Source organism: Rutidosis leptorrhynchoides, chromosome 4 (genome assembly GCF_046630445.1).
Source record: "Rutidosis leptorrhynchoides isolate AG116_Rl617_1_P2 chromosome 4, CSIRO_AGI_Rlap_v1, whole genome shotgun sequence".
NCBI classification, from domain to species: domain Eukaryota; kingdom Viridiplantae; phylum Streptophyta; class Magnoliopsida; order Asterales; family Asteraceae; genus Rutidosis; species Rutidosis leptorrhynchoides.
The window spans coordinates 443,169,184-443,181,741 of NC_092336.1; the positions used below are offsets into that span (position 1 = coordinate 443,169,184).

Genomic DNA, 12,558 nt, shown 5'->3' on the forward strand with positions numbered 1-12,558 from the left:
CATTTCTTCTAGATTTGACTTTTTCTCTTCGGTTTGTTATGATGGTTTATACAAGCTAGGTCTTTGTTGATTGAAAGTGTTGTTTTGAGTTGGTTGGTGATTTAGACCTTGTTGGTTGTACGAGTTATTGTTAGGCCCATTTGGATTGTAAAGAATGTTTTGATTTCGATTAAAGTTTGGCCTTGGCGGTTGATAATTATTTTCCAGCCTTTGGTTCATATAGGAAACGTTCTCACGTTGTTCCATCGTTTGCTCAATGTGACAATCTTTCGTTAAGTGTGGTCTACCGCATTGCTCACAACTGATTCGTATTGCGTGAATATCTTTATTCACCTTTTCCATTCGTCTCTCGAAAGCATCTATTTTTGCGAAAACGGAATCAAAGTCATGGCTAGAATCGGCTCTAGCCGCTTTAGATGAACGAAAAATATCTTTTTCCTGGTGCCACTCATGCGAGTAGGAGGCTGTGTTATCAATGATTTTGTGAGCTTCAGTTGTGGTTTTCTTCATAATGGAACCACCAGCTGTGATGTCGATGTCTTTTCGTGTAGCAACGTCGACACCTTGGTAGAATATTTTCACTATTTGATAAGTGTCTAAACCGTGTTGAGGACATCCTCTCAACAAATTTTCGAATCTTGTCCATGCCTCATATAAAGTTTCATTTGGCTTTTGTGTGAACGTAACTATTTCTCCTTGAAGTCTCACGGCTTTAGATGCCGGAAAGAATTGTTTAAGAAAATTTTCAACTAAGACATCCCATGTATCAATCACCCCTTCAGGTAACGATTCTAACCAATCTTTGGCTTCTCCCTTTAAAGTCCAGGGAAATAACATGAGATAGATCTGTTCATCCTCAACTTCTCTGATTTTGAATAGAGTACAAATCCTATTAAAGGTTCGAAGATGTTCGTTTGGATCTTCTTTTGGCGTACCACTATATTGGCATTGATTAGTTACCATGTGTAGGATTTGTCCTTTGATTTCATAATCTGGCGCGTTAATGTCTGGCTTAATAATAGCGTGTCCTTGGCCTGTGCGTGTGGCTCTCATTCAATCTTCCATACTTAGAGGTTCCGTTATTTCCATATTTGAAATTGTTGAATACGAATCACTAGAGGATTCTGATTTAACGGTTTGTAGTTCATGAGGAATGATTAGTGGTTCAGGATCTTGGAATTGTCCTTGAATATCCTCCGGATTCTCAATTGTGAGGTCGGGTTCAAAAAATGGATTATCGGAAATTTGAATTGGAGTACTTGGTCGACTAGATGACAATTCTAAAGAAAAATCAATGGCCAAAATGTTGGCTAGATGTCTTGATCGAGTTACAGGTGGTGAACGTATGAAAGGTGGTGAATGTTTTGCTCGATGCATTCACTGAATATCCTATTATTTATAAAAGATAAAAATTATATAAGTTATCAAATTAATAGACTTTTCTGATTTTACCCACGTTTTGAATAGCCAATAGATGCAGCAGGTAGCCAGGACCCTTTAAATCGGAAGCCCACAACTCGCCACTAACAAATCCAACTATTACTACGAACCAGAAAATTTTGGATGTCTATCAATTTAACCGCTTAAAATAATTTTTCGTCAAAGTTTAAAGAAGATAAAGAAAATTCTATGTCCTAAAAACTAGAGCGTCGAGAAATAAGAAAGAAAAAGAGTGCGTCGTAAAACTTCGAAAAATAAAAATCGAAAAATAAAAATCGAAAAATAAAAATAAGAAAGAAAAACGTCGAAACTTCAAATTTTAAAAACTAAATCTAAAAAGTTGCGCCTAAAGGAATTAAAGCTTAAAAGAAATTCTATATCCAAAACGGCAATAACTTAATTAGGCACTAAAATCTATTTAAAACTAAAGCGATAAGCGACGTCGTAAAAAATCTAAAGCACCTAAATCTTAGTCTAAAAAAAAGCACTTAAGGGATTTTACGGCAAAGCCTAAAAATCTAAAAATATAAAATATTATAGCAAAAACTAATCTTAAAACTATATAGCGAACGATAAATATTACGAAATAAACGATAAAAATACAAATTATAACTAAAATGATAAAAATACAAATTTTATAAAGATATTATTTTTATATTATTATTTTATAAAAGTATTAATTTATATAGTTTATAATAATTATTAAACTTAATAATACTAATAGTCAATAGACCCTATCTATTAATAGTCAATAGTCCAATGTCCACAATGTCGGTCTTTTGTCCAAACCTTAATTATGGTGCAAAATCTAATAACCCCGTCATAATATTTAGTCTAACATCGTGATTACTTCGGGTTAAATAAGCATAATAATAATTTAGTTACGAGACATTAATTTAAAAAGGAAGAACATAGCTTACAGTGGTATTTAATCGCGTAGCGTTATACGGACAGAGTTCCGACTTTAAAACCCGTAAAACATTTCTTACATTAACCCAACTAAACCATAATTTATTATTAATCTTAATTAAAATTAAAATTATAAATATATATTACATAGAGAGAAAGAGATATTGAAAAAGGTATATTTTTTTCGTTCGACAGAAGCCTGACTTTTATAGGCAAAATTTCTGATTCTGATGCCCATGCGAGTGCATGGGGTTTTAGTGCAAATCTCATGCACTCGCATGGGCTCATGCACTCGCATGGGTTTTATGCCTATTTCCCATGCGATCGCATGGCCGTCAGATCCAGCTCACATATTTTTTGTTTTCTTGCTTGTCGACATATTATTATATATATAATATATATATAATTTATATTAATTATATATATTATATTATATTCTTGTGCATAGTTGACTCGTAATTTTAGGACCGTTGACTCGCGCGTTGATGCTCGGTTTATGTCCCGGTTCTGGATTTTCGAACGTCCTTTCGTACGCGTAGATATCTTGTACTTTGCGTTCTGCGGCTTGTACTCTTATAATTTTTAGACGTTTCTCATCAATAAATTGAACCACTTAAATTATATCTTGTACATTTGAGCTTTTTGGTCATTTGCGTCTTTAAATCGTCGTTTTCTTCTTTTATCTTCGCACTTATTTATTTAAACGATTATTACATAAAAATAGAACAATAGTAACTAAAAGCTTTACATATTGGGATGATATTGCGACTAAATATATGTTTATTTGGAGCACTATCATGTTGCTTACAAAGTTGTTAGAATTTCTCAACCTTGGTAATAACGTTCCATACATTGTTGTATCTAAGACACTTTTGATGGAGTAGTGTAATAGATATTTTAGTATCCCGTTAGTTTGGTTAATGGTATCATAATATGTAATGAATGTTATTATGTACGTTGTTAATATATGTAAAATGTCTCCTAGTAACCCTTGGTCTTGTGATGAATTTATATACATAAACGAATATGATATGCAAACTTCAACATAAACATAAACATTATAGAAGTCCTATTTAACATAACATACACCTAATAGAAGTCTTGTTTAACATAACAATACACATAATCATACACAATAGAAGTTATTCGGATTACTAGTCATGACATAAATGAACAGTTGGATAATATTGTGTTTGAAAAGTCTCGAGTTATTACATCTTGACTTGCGTCTTTGATCTTGAATTGGTTCTTGACTTTGATCTCGACTTTGAACTCGACGTTGATTTTGGTTCTGAATTGATTCGTTTGTTCTGTCATACACAACTCTACATGTTGATCTAGTGTGGTCAGGCTCTTTACAACGAGAATGGTGCTTGAATGTTTTAGTCTTTTCTTCACCTTTAGATGGAATATATTTCTGGATTTTTGGTCATCCTAGTTGCCTTTTTAGGTCATCCTGGAATAAGTACTAACCGATTATATACTAAGCATTAGTGTGAGATGTTGTGGTAGTGCAGAAATGGTAGATAACGAGAACAATGCTACTGACCCCATTGCCCCCGGTACCTTTAGAGCCCCAGAGGAGGATGGGCACGTGTCATCAGAAGAACAGACACCTCCAGAAATTATTGACCTACAGAGTCAGTTACAAGAAGCTTGAGATCGGATAAAAGAACTTGAACAACAGCAGGTGCAGTCAAACCCAAATACCACCGCGTTGAATCCAGCAATTCTACCGACTCTCTACCCACAATACGGAAGTTCCTCACAACAACAACTGCCATAGACTTAATCCTAATATCCTCTATCAAATCAGATGCTACCACAGCACAACTAGCCTTTCCCAAACCAAATGATGTACCCATTTCAAATGCTGATGTATCAATCTACAATGTTTGAAACAAAAAAAATGTACATACAAACAATTTCTCGATTGTAAACCCCCTGAATTCAGCAGTCATACAAATCCTACTGTGACATACCAATGGCTTAGAGAAGTCGAACGTGCTTTAGAGACTTCTCAGTGTGATCTTGAACTAAGGGTGTTGTATGCTAGCCGTATGGTTAAAGGTCAGACTATTGAATGGTGGGATTCCATCATTGCTTACTTACCTGAGGAACCATTTAACCAAATAACTTGGGAACAAGTTCGTGCAAACTTTTGTGAACAATATTGTTCAAAATACAAGATGGAAAGGTTGAAGACTGAATTCTTGAGTATGAAGATGACATATGATATGATAATTAATGATGTTTTCAGGGACTTTACTGCTAAGCTAAGATTTATTCAGCAGTGGGTACCCAACGAGAAAGACAAAGGTTAGCATGCCAAAGTATCAAACAGTAGCAAGATTTTCTTCAACTCTATCTCAAGCACATGAGATGGCGAAGGCTACAGAAGTTGATTTCAAGGCTGCAAGAAGTGCAAGGTTAGGAAGTGGTTCTTTTGGGGGAAGATCTGATAGTCAATCAAATTATCAGTCCAGTCAGTAATTAAATCGACAATCAGATCATCATTCTAAGAAATCGGGTGGCCAGAAACAGAAGGGTAAATATGGTATAAGCGAGTCGAGTTCAAGTCAGAATGAATGGTGTTTTTTCCTGTAAATCAGCTCATTATGAACCGTGTTCTCCGATGACAAAAGGTGTTTCAGATGTAGGGATGTGGGGTCATGAACCGAATGATTGTTCTTTTAAAGCTAATGTTTGTTGGAATTGTCATCAAGAGGGCCATAGAGCAACTTATTGTCCGTCTGCATCTCGAAGCAACTCTAGGGCGGGGTCAGGGGAAAAGTCAACATCAACTGGGGGATCTTCTGTTTCTACTGCTGGGCCAAAAAAAGAACCCTCCGGTGGCAGAAGCAAGGACATTTTAGATGACGGTAGACGCTGCAACTGCTATCGATGACGTCGTAACTGGTATGTTCTTGGTTAACTCATTGCCAGATCGTCTATTATTTGATTCCAGGGTAAACCGCCCATTTATGTCCTTAGACTTCTGTGATAAGTTGAAGTTGCATGTTATACTATTAGATGCGCCTTTGAGAATAGAAGTAGATGATGTTAAATCGTATGCACACCATCTGTACTCTGGAGTTACCATCGAGATTATTGGTCATTCTTTCCTTATTACCTATTTGGTGATGCCCATACCTAGCTTCGATGTAGTCGTATGTATGAACTAGTTAAATTCGAATAGGGCTAGTATCAAGTGCCATAAGAAGATTATTTCTTTCCCTTTGAGCGATGGGTATCGGGTTGTAGCTCCAGGGGAGCGCGATGGATTTAACTTCCTTATGGTTTCCCTAATGAAAGCCAAAAAGTCAATATCAAAAGGGTGCGATTCGTTTTTAGCCTACGTGATCAATGTTAAGAAGGAGAAGAAGCATGTGTCTGATATTTTGGTTGTGTCTTCCAGAAGTATTTCCAGATGATTTACCAGGTTTACCTCCTGTGCGTGAAGTAGAATATAAAATCGATTTGGTACCAGGGGCTACGCCGGTAGCAAAATCTCCTTATAGATTAGCTCCGTCAGAAATCCAAGAAATGATGTCTCAGATTCAGGAACTATTAGATAAGGGATTTATTCGACCAAGTTCTTCGCCAAGGAAATCTTCCCCATAGTGTAGAAATCAAACTCATCCATGTTTGTTTTTCAGATTGCGATTTATCAACATGATTGCTTGTTGATGGATTGCCAAGTTCATATGTTGGGGATGAGTTATTTCCACTACTATTGGTACTAAATAACGAAAAATTCCTATATTAACTCTCTCAACAATATAAAGTTCTATTGGGGCATTTATAATAGCGTAATCCAAGAATTCGCTAAAAATTTTCAGGATCATCTGTAATATCAAATATATAATTATCAAATATATACTTGATACAAACGGAGGAAGCTAAACTAAGTGCCATATTTAACTTTCCAATAAAAAACCTAGTAAATTTTTTGATTAATCGGTTTTTATGTATAAACCAGGAGTTACATAGGAATCTTACAACAGTCATCGGCATATAAACAGGACTGTTATTAATATACTGAAAAGCTCCTCTAGAACATAAATGTATAATAAATTTTTGGTTACTCATTGTATAATATGTTGTTATTATCATAACTGAACGTAGTGTAGATTCTGCAATTTTATTGAAAGTGAATTGGTTGAATTTTTTTTTTAAAGTAATGGAAGTGCATGAGAAAAATGTATGTATTATCAATTGGATGTTTTTGTAATATTGTTGAATTGTTGGTCAATATAAGGTACAAAAGAATTGTGAGAAAATCTTATCATGATAAAGTACATGTCGATCAGAAACCTAGTGAGTCGCAAGTTGCAAGGATACCGTGCAACTGTCTGACACGTGTTATCTCGGTCATGGGTATAAGTCTCAGATCGGGACTTGAAATCCCTCGAAAAAATAAGGAAAAACCACAACAAAACCCAATACCACATGAGTGGTGTATGGGGGAGGTGAGATGCAGACAATTCTTCACCTATCCGAGAATAAATACAAGTCATTTCTCCACCCAGAGTGAAACACTGTAATAACCCGCCTTTTTTCGTTAAATTATTTTAACGCCCGTCTTTTTTTTTTAGATAATATCTTTCGTTATCTAAATTCGTATCTTTCGTGATTAGCGTTTTAATATTCCCTTTATTTAATTTTAACATCTCTCGTTTACTCTAGCATTTTTAAAATAATTCGTTTGGTTAATTCACGCACCCGCTTTTAAACTCGAGGGACTAACCTTGTCATTTGGCCAAACTTGGCCAACTAGTCATCACTTCCCACCACTCAACCTCCCACTTTCTCTTTTCTCTTATCTTGATACTTTCATTTTTTTTCTCTCAACTCCCAAATTCATTCAATCATCATCTAAATCCAAATCAAGAAGCTAACATCAAAATAAATTGTACTTTTGGAATCCTTGCATCTTCCTCTACAACTAGATACTAATTTCACTACTTGGGGTAAGGTTTTTAAAAACTCTAGATTTCTCTAATTTTGATTTATAAACTTGAAATGGTGTTCATTAGTGTCTATGGCTCGAGTCTAACATGAATATGTGATTTATTTGCTCGATCTTGTTATTTTACATAAACTAGCATGAACTTGAAAAAGGGTTTGTTTAATCTTGAGTTTTGGGTGATTTAATGTTGTTAAATATTAAAGCTCATGTATTAAAAGTGTTACTAGCATCATTAGCTTCGTTTTGGTATGTAGGTTGACTTGGAAAAACTTCATTAACATAAATGTTAAATTCATGATTCTTGGATAGGGTTTGATAGCTTTTAATATGCACTTTTGATGCATTGAATGCTATAAAACGTTGTTAGTAAGTGTTTAGTTGCAATGTATGTTTAATTACCTTCGAAACGGCATATCGTATGTGTAAATTGGATTCCCGAATCATGAAATGCATTTTATGAACTTGAAACTTTAATGACGAATATTTAACGATCATTCGACGAGGATTTAGTTTTTATAAATGATGAATTTGATTCATGAAATGTGTTTAGTTGTATTCCTTGTTAAATTACCTTTCCAACGATATAAAATACGTGTTTTAAATGTTTGCGGTTCATTAATTGTGAATTGGTGAATTTTGATTCGAGACTTGAACACTTGAAACAGCCGAGGAATCAGCCCAAGTGCTTTGCCGCGGCGCGGCGCGGCATATGCCTGGAATGTGGGCTGTTCAATTTTGCGTTTTCACGTTTAATTCTAACTATGCTATGCACTTCCGATTAACATGTAACTTGTTCTAACATGCTCATATATGATTATATAACTCAGAAAAATTGTCCGAGACCCGACCCGAACGTGTTGACTTTTTTGTTGACTTTGACTTGACCAATGTTGACTTTTATTTCAAACTTAACCAATACTTTGTTTAATCATTATAACCTTTCGTTTATACTTATATCTTGCATGAAACTTGACAACTTGACTCACATGCTATATAATCGAGTCGTAACGAGCCATAGGACTAATTGAACACATTTCGCCCGACCTTGTGCCGTAACCGGTAATTGATACAACTTATTTGTTTAGGTCAAGGCTAAACAACTTTCTTTGCACAACGTTTAATTACAAGTACTTTGGCGTGCAACTACAGTGAGATCATAGTCCCACCTTTTCAATAACTTTTACTCTTTAAATCATGGGATGAGAAACATCTACGTATTATACTTTTATGCTTTGAACACAAGTACGAAAACAAACATTCCACATGCGAGTTAGAACAAAAAGCCTCAATTTGATTATCATTAGTTACACTTGTAGGGTGTAAGCGAGAACTTATGTTGTGTGGATCCATACGGGCTTGACGCGCCCTCATTCGGACGGTTCGCTACCGTTAGTGGATGAAATATATTTTCGGTTATAGTGTAGGTTCTAATACTATGATAATGGGGTTCGTATAACAGTTAAGTCTTGATAATTGGGTGCTCGTGAACGAACAACAACTTATGGAATGCAAACGATTTGGATAATCAACTTTATACTAAATCTTGTGGTTTAAAAACAACGTTTACAAATACACCTATGATTTCACCAACGTTTTTCATTGACAGTTTTCTATATGTTTCTCAGGTTTATGATTGGCTACTTCATACATGCTTCCGCACACTTTGATTACTTGCTTGGGGTCAAGCATACATGCATACGCTAGTGATAACACCTTTGGATTCAAACTAAATGTTTACATGCATACGCTATTGATAGCATTCGTAATTTTCAAATTATATTATGTCGCAAGTTACTTTTATTATACTTATTAACTTTTGTAAACTTATACTTGTTGTCGAACCATTTGCTTCACTTAAAACCTTGCAAGTCATACACGTTTCAAATTAATGCTACATAATTTTAGTCAAACGCGTCTCATTTAGGGACTATGACCGCGTAACAGGACCTAAGTTGACGGCGCCGTCAATGGCGATTTTGTCGGGTCGTCACATGTGGTATCAGAGCGTTGGTTGTAGGGAACTAGGATATGCATTAGTATGTCAAACAGAGTTGCTAGGACGCATTAGTGAGTCTAGACTACAACTCGATAGTTAGCCGTTGCATTCTGACATACATTTGCTATAGATAGCACTTTCTAGACTACTTGTGCATTAATACTTGAAACTTTCTACGGTGAAATTCTTAATTGTACCTAACTCTAATGCGAATCCGTATTCTGCCATTTTCTGGTAACACACATAAACTTAAGATTCATACGCGTAAGGATGACGCGACTTCATTCGTTAAACTAGTTTGAAAATTATGTCTTCCCATGTTATTCGTCGCTGTCCCGGCTTACTACCTACCAGTGTGGTGAAACTTTCACAACTATTGCAGTCACTACTAACTACTCACTACTGATATTACACTAGTACTCCTCACTATATATCGCTATTCGTTACTACTACCACTACTACTGATGAGTATCGTCATCACTACCTATCACTACTATTGTGTACTACTCATTACCATGATTCATTACTCTCTTTATACCTAAGGATACCACTAATTGGCTTTGAACGTTTTGACGTGAACAATCAGTTATACATTTTCTGAGGGAAACACATTTTCAGAGATTGCACTAACTCTTTCGAATAAATACGAGTCTTGTTAAAGATGTCGTTACACCTTGTTCATTTGCAATCTTCACGATTACACAAACTTAACCATATGGAGAGGTGTTGGAATGGAGGTATGAACTAGCGAAATATAACGACACTTGATCGACGTGGTTATATTACAGTAAGTCATACCAAAGTCCCAATGGCTCAAAATGATGGTGGGTAAAGAATTCAAAATCTATCTAATACCTCTAGACCTAGAAAACTTCGATGTAATTTGGTATGGATTGGTTAGCCAAAACAAAATCCAACATTTCTTGTGATCTCAAAACCATTCGTATCCATATCGAGGACGGTGAACCCTTGATCGTTTGTAGAAAAAAGAGTTGAACCGGGCTCAACCTCATTTCGTGCCTCATCGTTGAAGAATACTGTCGTATGGGTTGTTTTACGATCCTAGCCCACGTTAAGAAAGTCGAGACCGATGAGAAGCATATCGATGATGCGCCAATTGTTAGTGACTTTTCCAATGTAATTCCCAAAGAATTTCCGGGTCTTTTACCTCATCGACCGGTTGAATTCCAAATCGATCTTATACCAGGAGCCGCACCCATAGCACGCGCACCGTATAGACTCACTCCCTCCGAAATGCAAGAAGTAGAAAGTTAACTCCAAAAACTACTTGACTGTGGTTTTATCCAACCTAGCAGTTGTAGTGACCCGAACTTTTCCATGTTTATATATATTAATTGAGATTGATATTTACATGACTATATGTTTCCAACGTGTTAAGCAATCAAACTTCTTAAGACTTGATTAAATGAAATAAGTTTCATATAGACAATTGATCACCCAAGTTGACCGGCGATTCACGAACGTTACAAAATTGTGAAAACTACATGTTGTGGTATATATAGACATATATATATGGTTGACATGAGATTATGATGAGTAAGTATCTCACTAAGTATATTAACAATGTGTGATATACATAAGAAATGAGATTACTAAGTTAAGAAACTCGAAATGATATATATAACGATTATCGTTATGATAACGTCTACTAAATACATATGTATCATATTAAGATATTGATACACTATATTTAACATGATAAAATGATATTTAAACATATCATTAAGTGTGTTAACAATGAACTACATATGTAAAAACAAGACTACTAACTCAAGAATTACGAAACGAGACTTATATGTAACGATTATCGTTGTAACGATATTTTAATGTATGTATCATATTAAGAGATATTCATACATCATAATATCATGATAATATAATAATTTAACATCTCATTTGATATAATAAACATTGGGTAAACAACATTAATTGAGATCGTTAACTTAAAGGTTTCAAAACAACACTTACATGTAACGACTAACGAAGACTTAACGAATCCATTAGAATGTATATACATGTTGTGTTTTGATATGTATTCTTACACTTTTGAAAGACTTCAAGACACATATAAAAGTACTTCTACTTAACAAAAATGCTTACAATTACATCCTCATTCAGTTTCATCAACAATTCTACTCGTATGCACCCGTATTCGTACCCGTACAATACACAGCTTTTAGATGTATGTACTATTGGTATATACACTCCAATGATCAGCTCTTAGTAGCCCATGTGAGTCACCTAACACATGTGGGGACCATCATTTGGCAACTAGCATGAAATATCTCATAAAATTACAAAAATATTAGTAATCATTCATGACTTATTTACATGAAAACAAAATTACATATCCTTTATATCTAATCCATATACCAACGACCAAAAACACCTACAAACATTTTCATTCTTCAATTTTCTTCATCTAATTGATCTCTCTCGAGTTCCATCTTCAAGTTCTAAGTGTTCTTCATAAATTCTATAAGTATAGTTTCATAAAAATCAAGAATACTTCCAAGTTTGCAAGTCTACTTCCAAGCTTTCTAATCCATTCCAAGTAATCATCTAAGATCAAGGAACCTTTGTTATTTACAGTAGGTTATCTTTCTAATTCAAGGTAATATTCATATTCAAACTTTGATTTAATTTCTACAACTATAACAATCTTATTTCGAGTGAAAATCTTACTTGAACTGTTTTCGTGTCATGATTCTGCTTCAAGAACTTTCAAGCCATCCAAGGATCCTTTGAAGCTAGATCCATTTTTCTCATTTCTAGTAGTTTTATCCAGAAAACTTGAGGTAGTAATGATGTTCATAACATCATTCGATTCATACATATAAAGCTATCTTATTCGAAGGTTTAAACTTGTAATCACTAGAACATAGTTTAGTTAATTCTAAACTTGTTCGCAAACAAAAGTTAATCCTTCTAACTTGACTTTTAAAATCAACTAAACACATGTTCTATATCTATATGATATGCTAACTTAATGATTTAAAACCTGGAAACACGATGAACATCATAAAATCGAATATACGCCGTCGTAGTGAAACCGGGGCCTGTTTTGGTTTGGATAATTAAAAACTATGATAAACTTTGATTTAAAAGTTGTTCTTCTGGGAAAATGATTTTTCATACGAACATGAAACTATATCCAAAAATCTTGATTAAACTGAAAGTGAAAGTATGTTTTTCAAAATGGTCATCAAGATGTCGTTCT

The 12,558-nt window shown here is 34.6% G+C and overlaps 1 non-coding gene across 1 annotated transcript; it reads left to right on the forward strand.

The window, feature by feature from the left end:
* Nucleotides 1–598: 598 nt before the first annotated feature.
* On the forward strand, nucleotides 599–705 carry LOC139845706 (small nucleolar RNA R71). The gene has a single exon (XR_011758468.1). It is a non-coding gene; the product is annotated as a small nucleolar RNA R71 (small nucleolar RNA).
* Nucleotides 706–12,558: the final 11,853 nt, after the last annotated feature.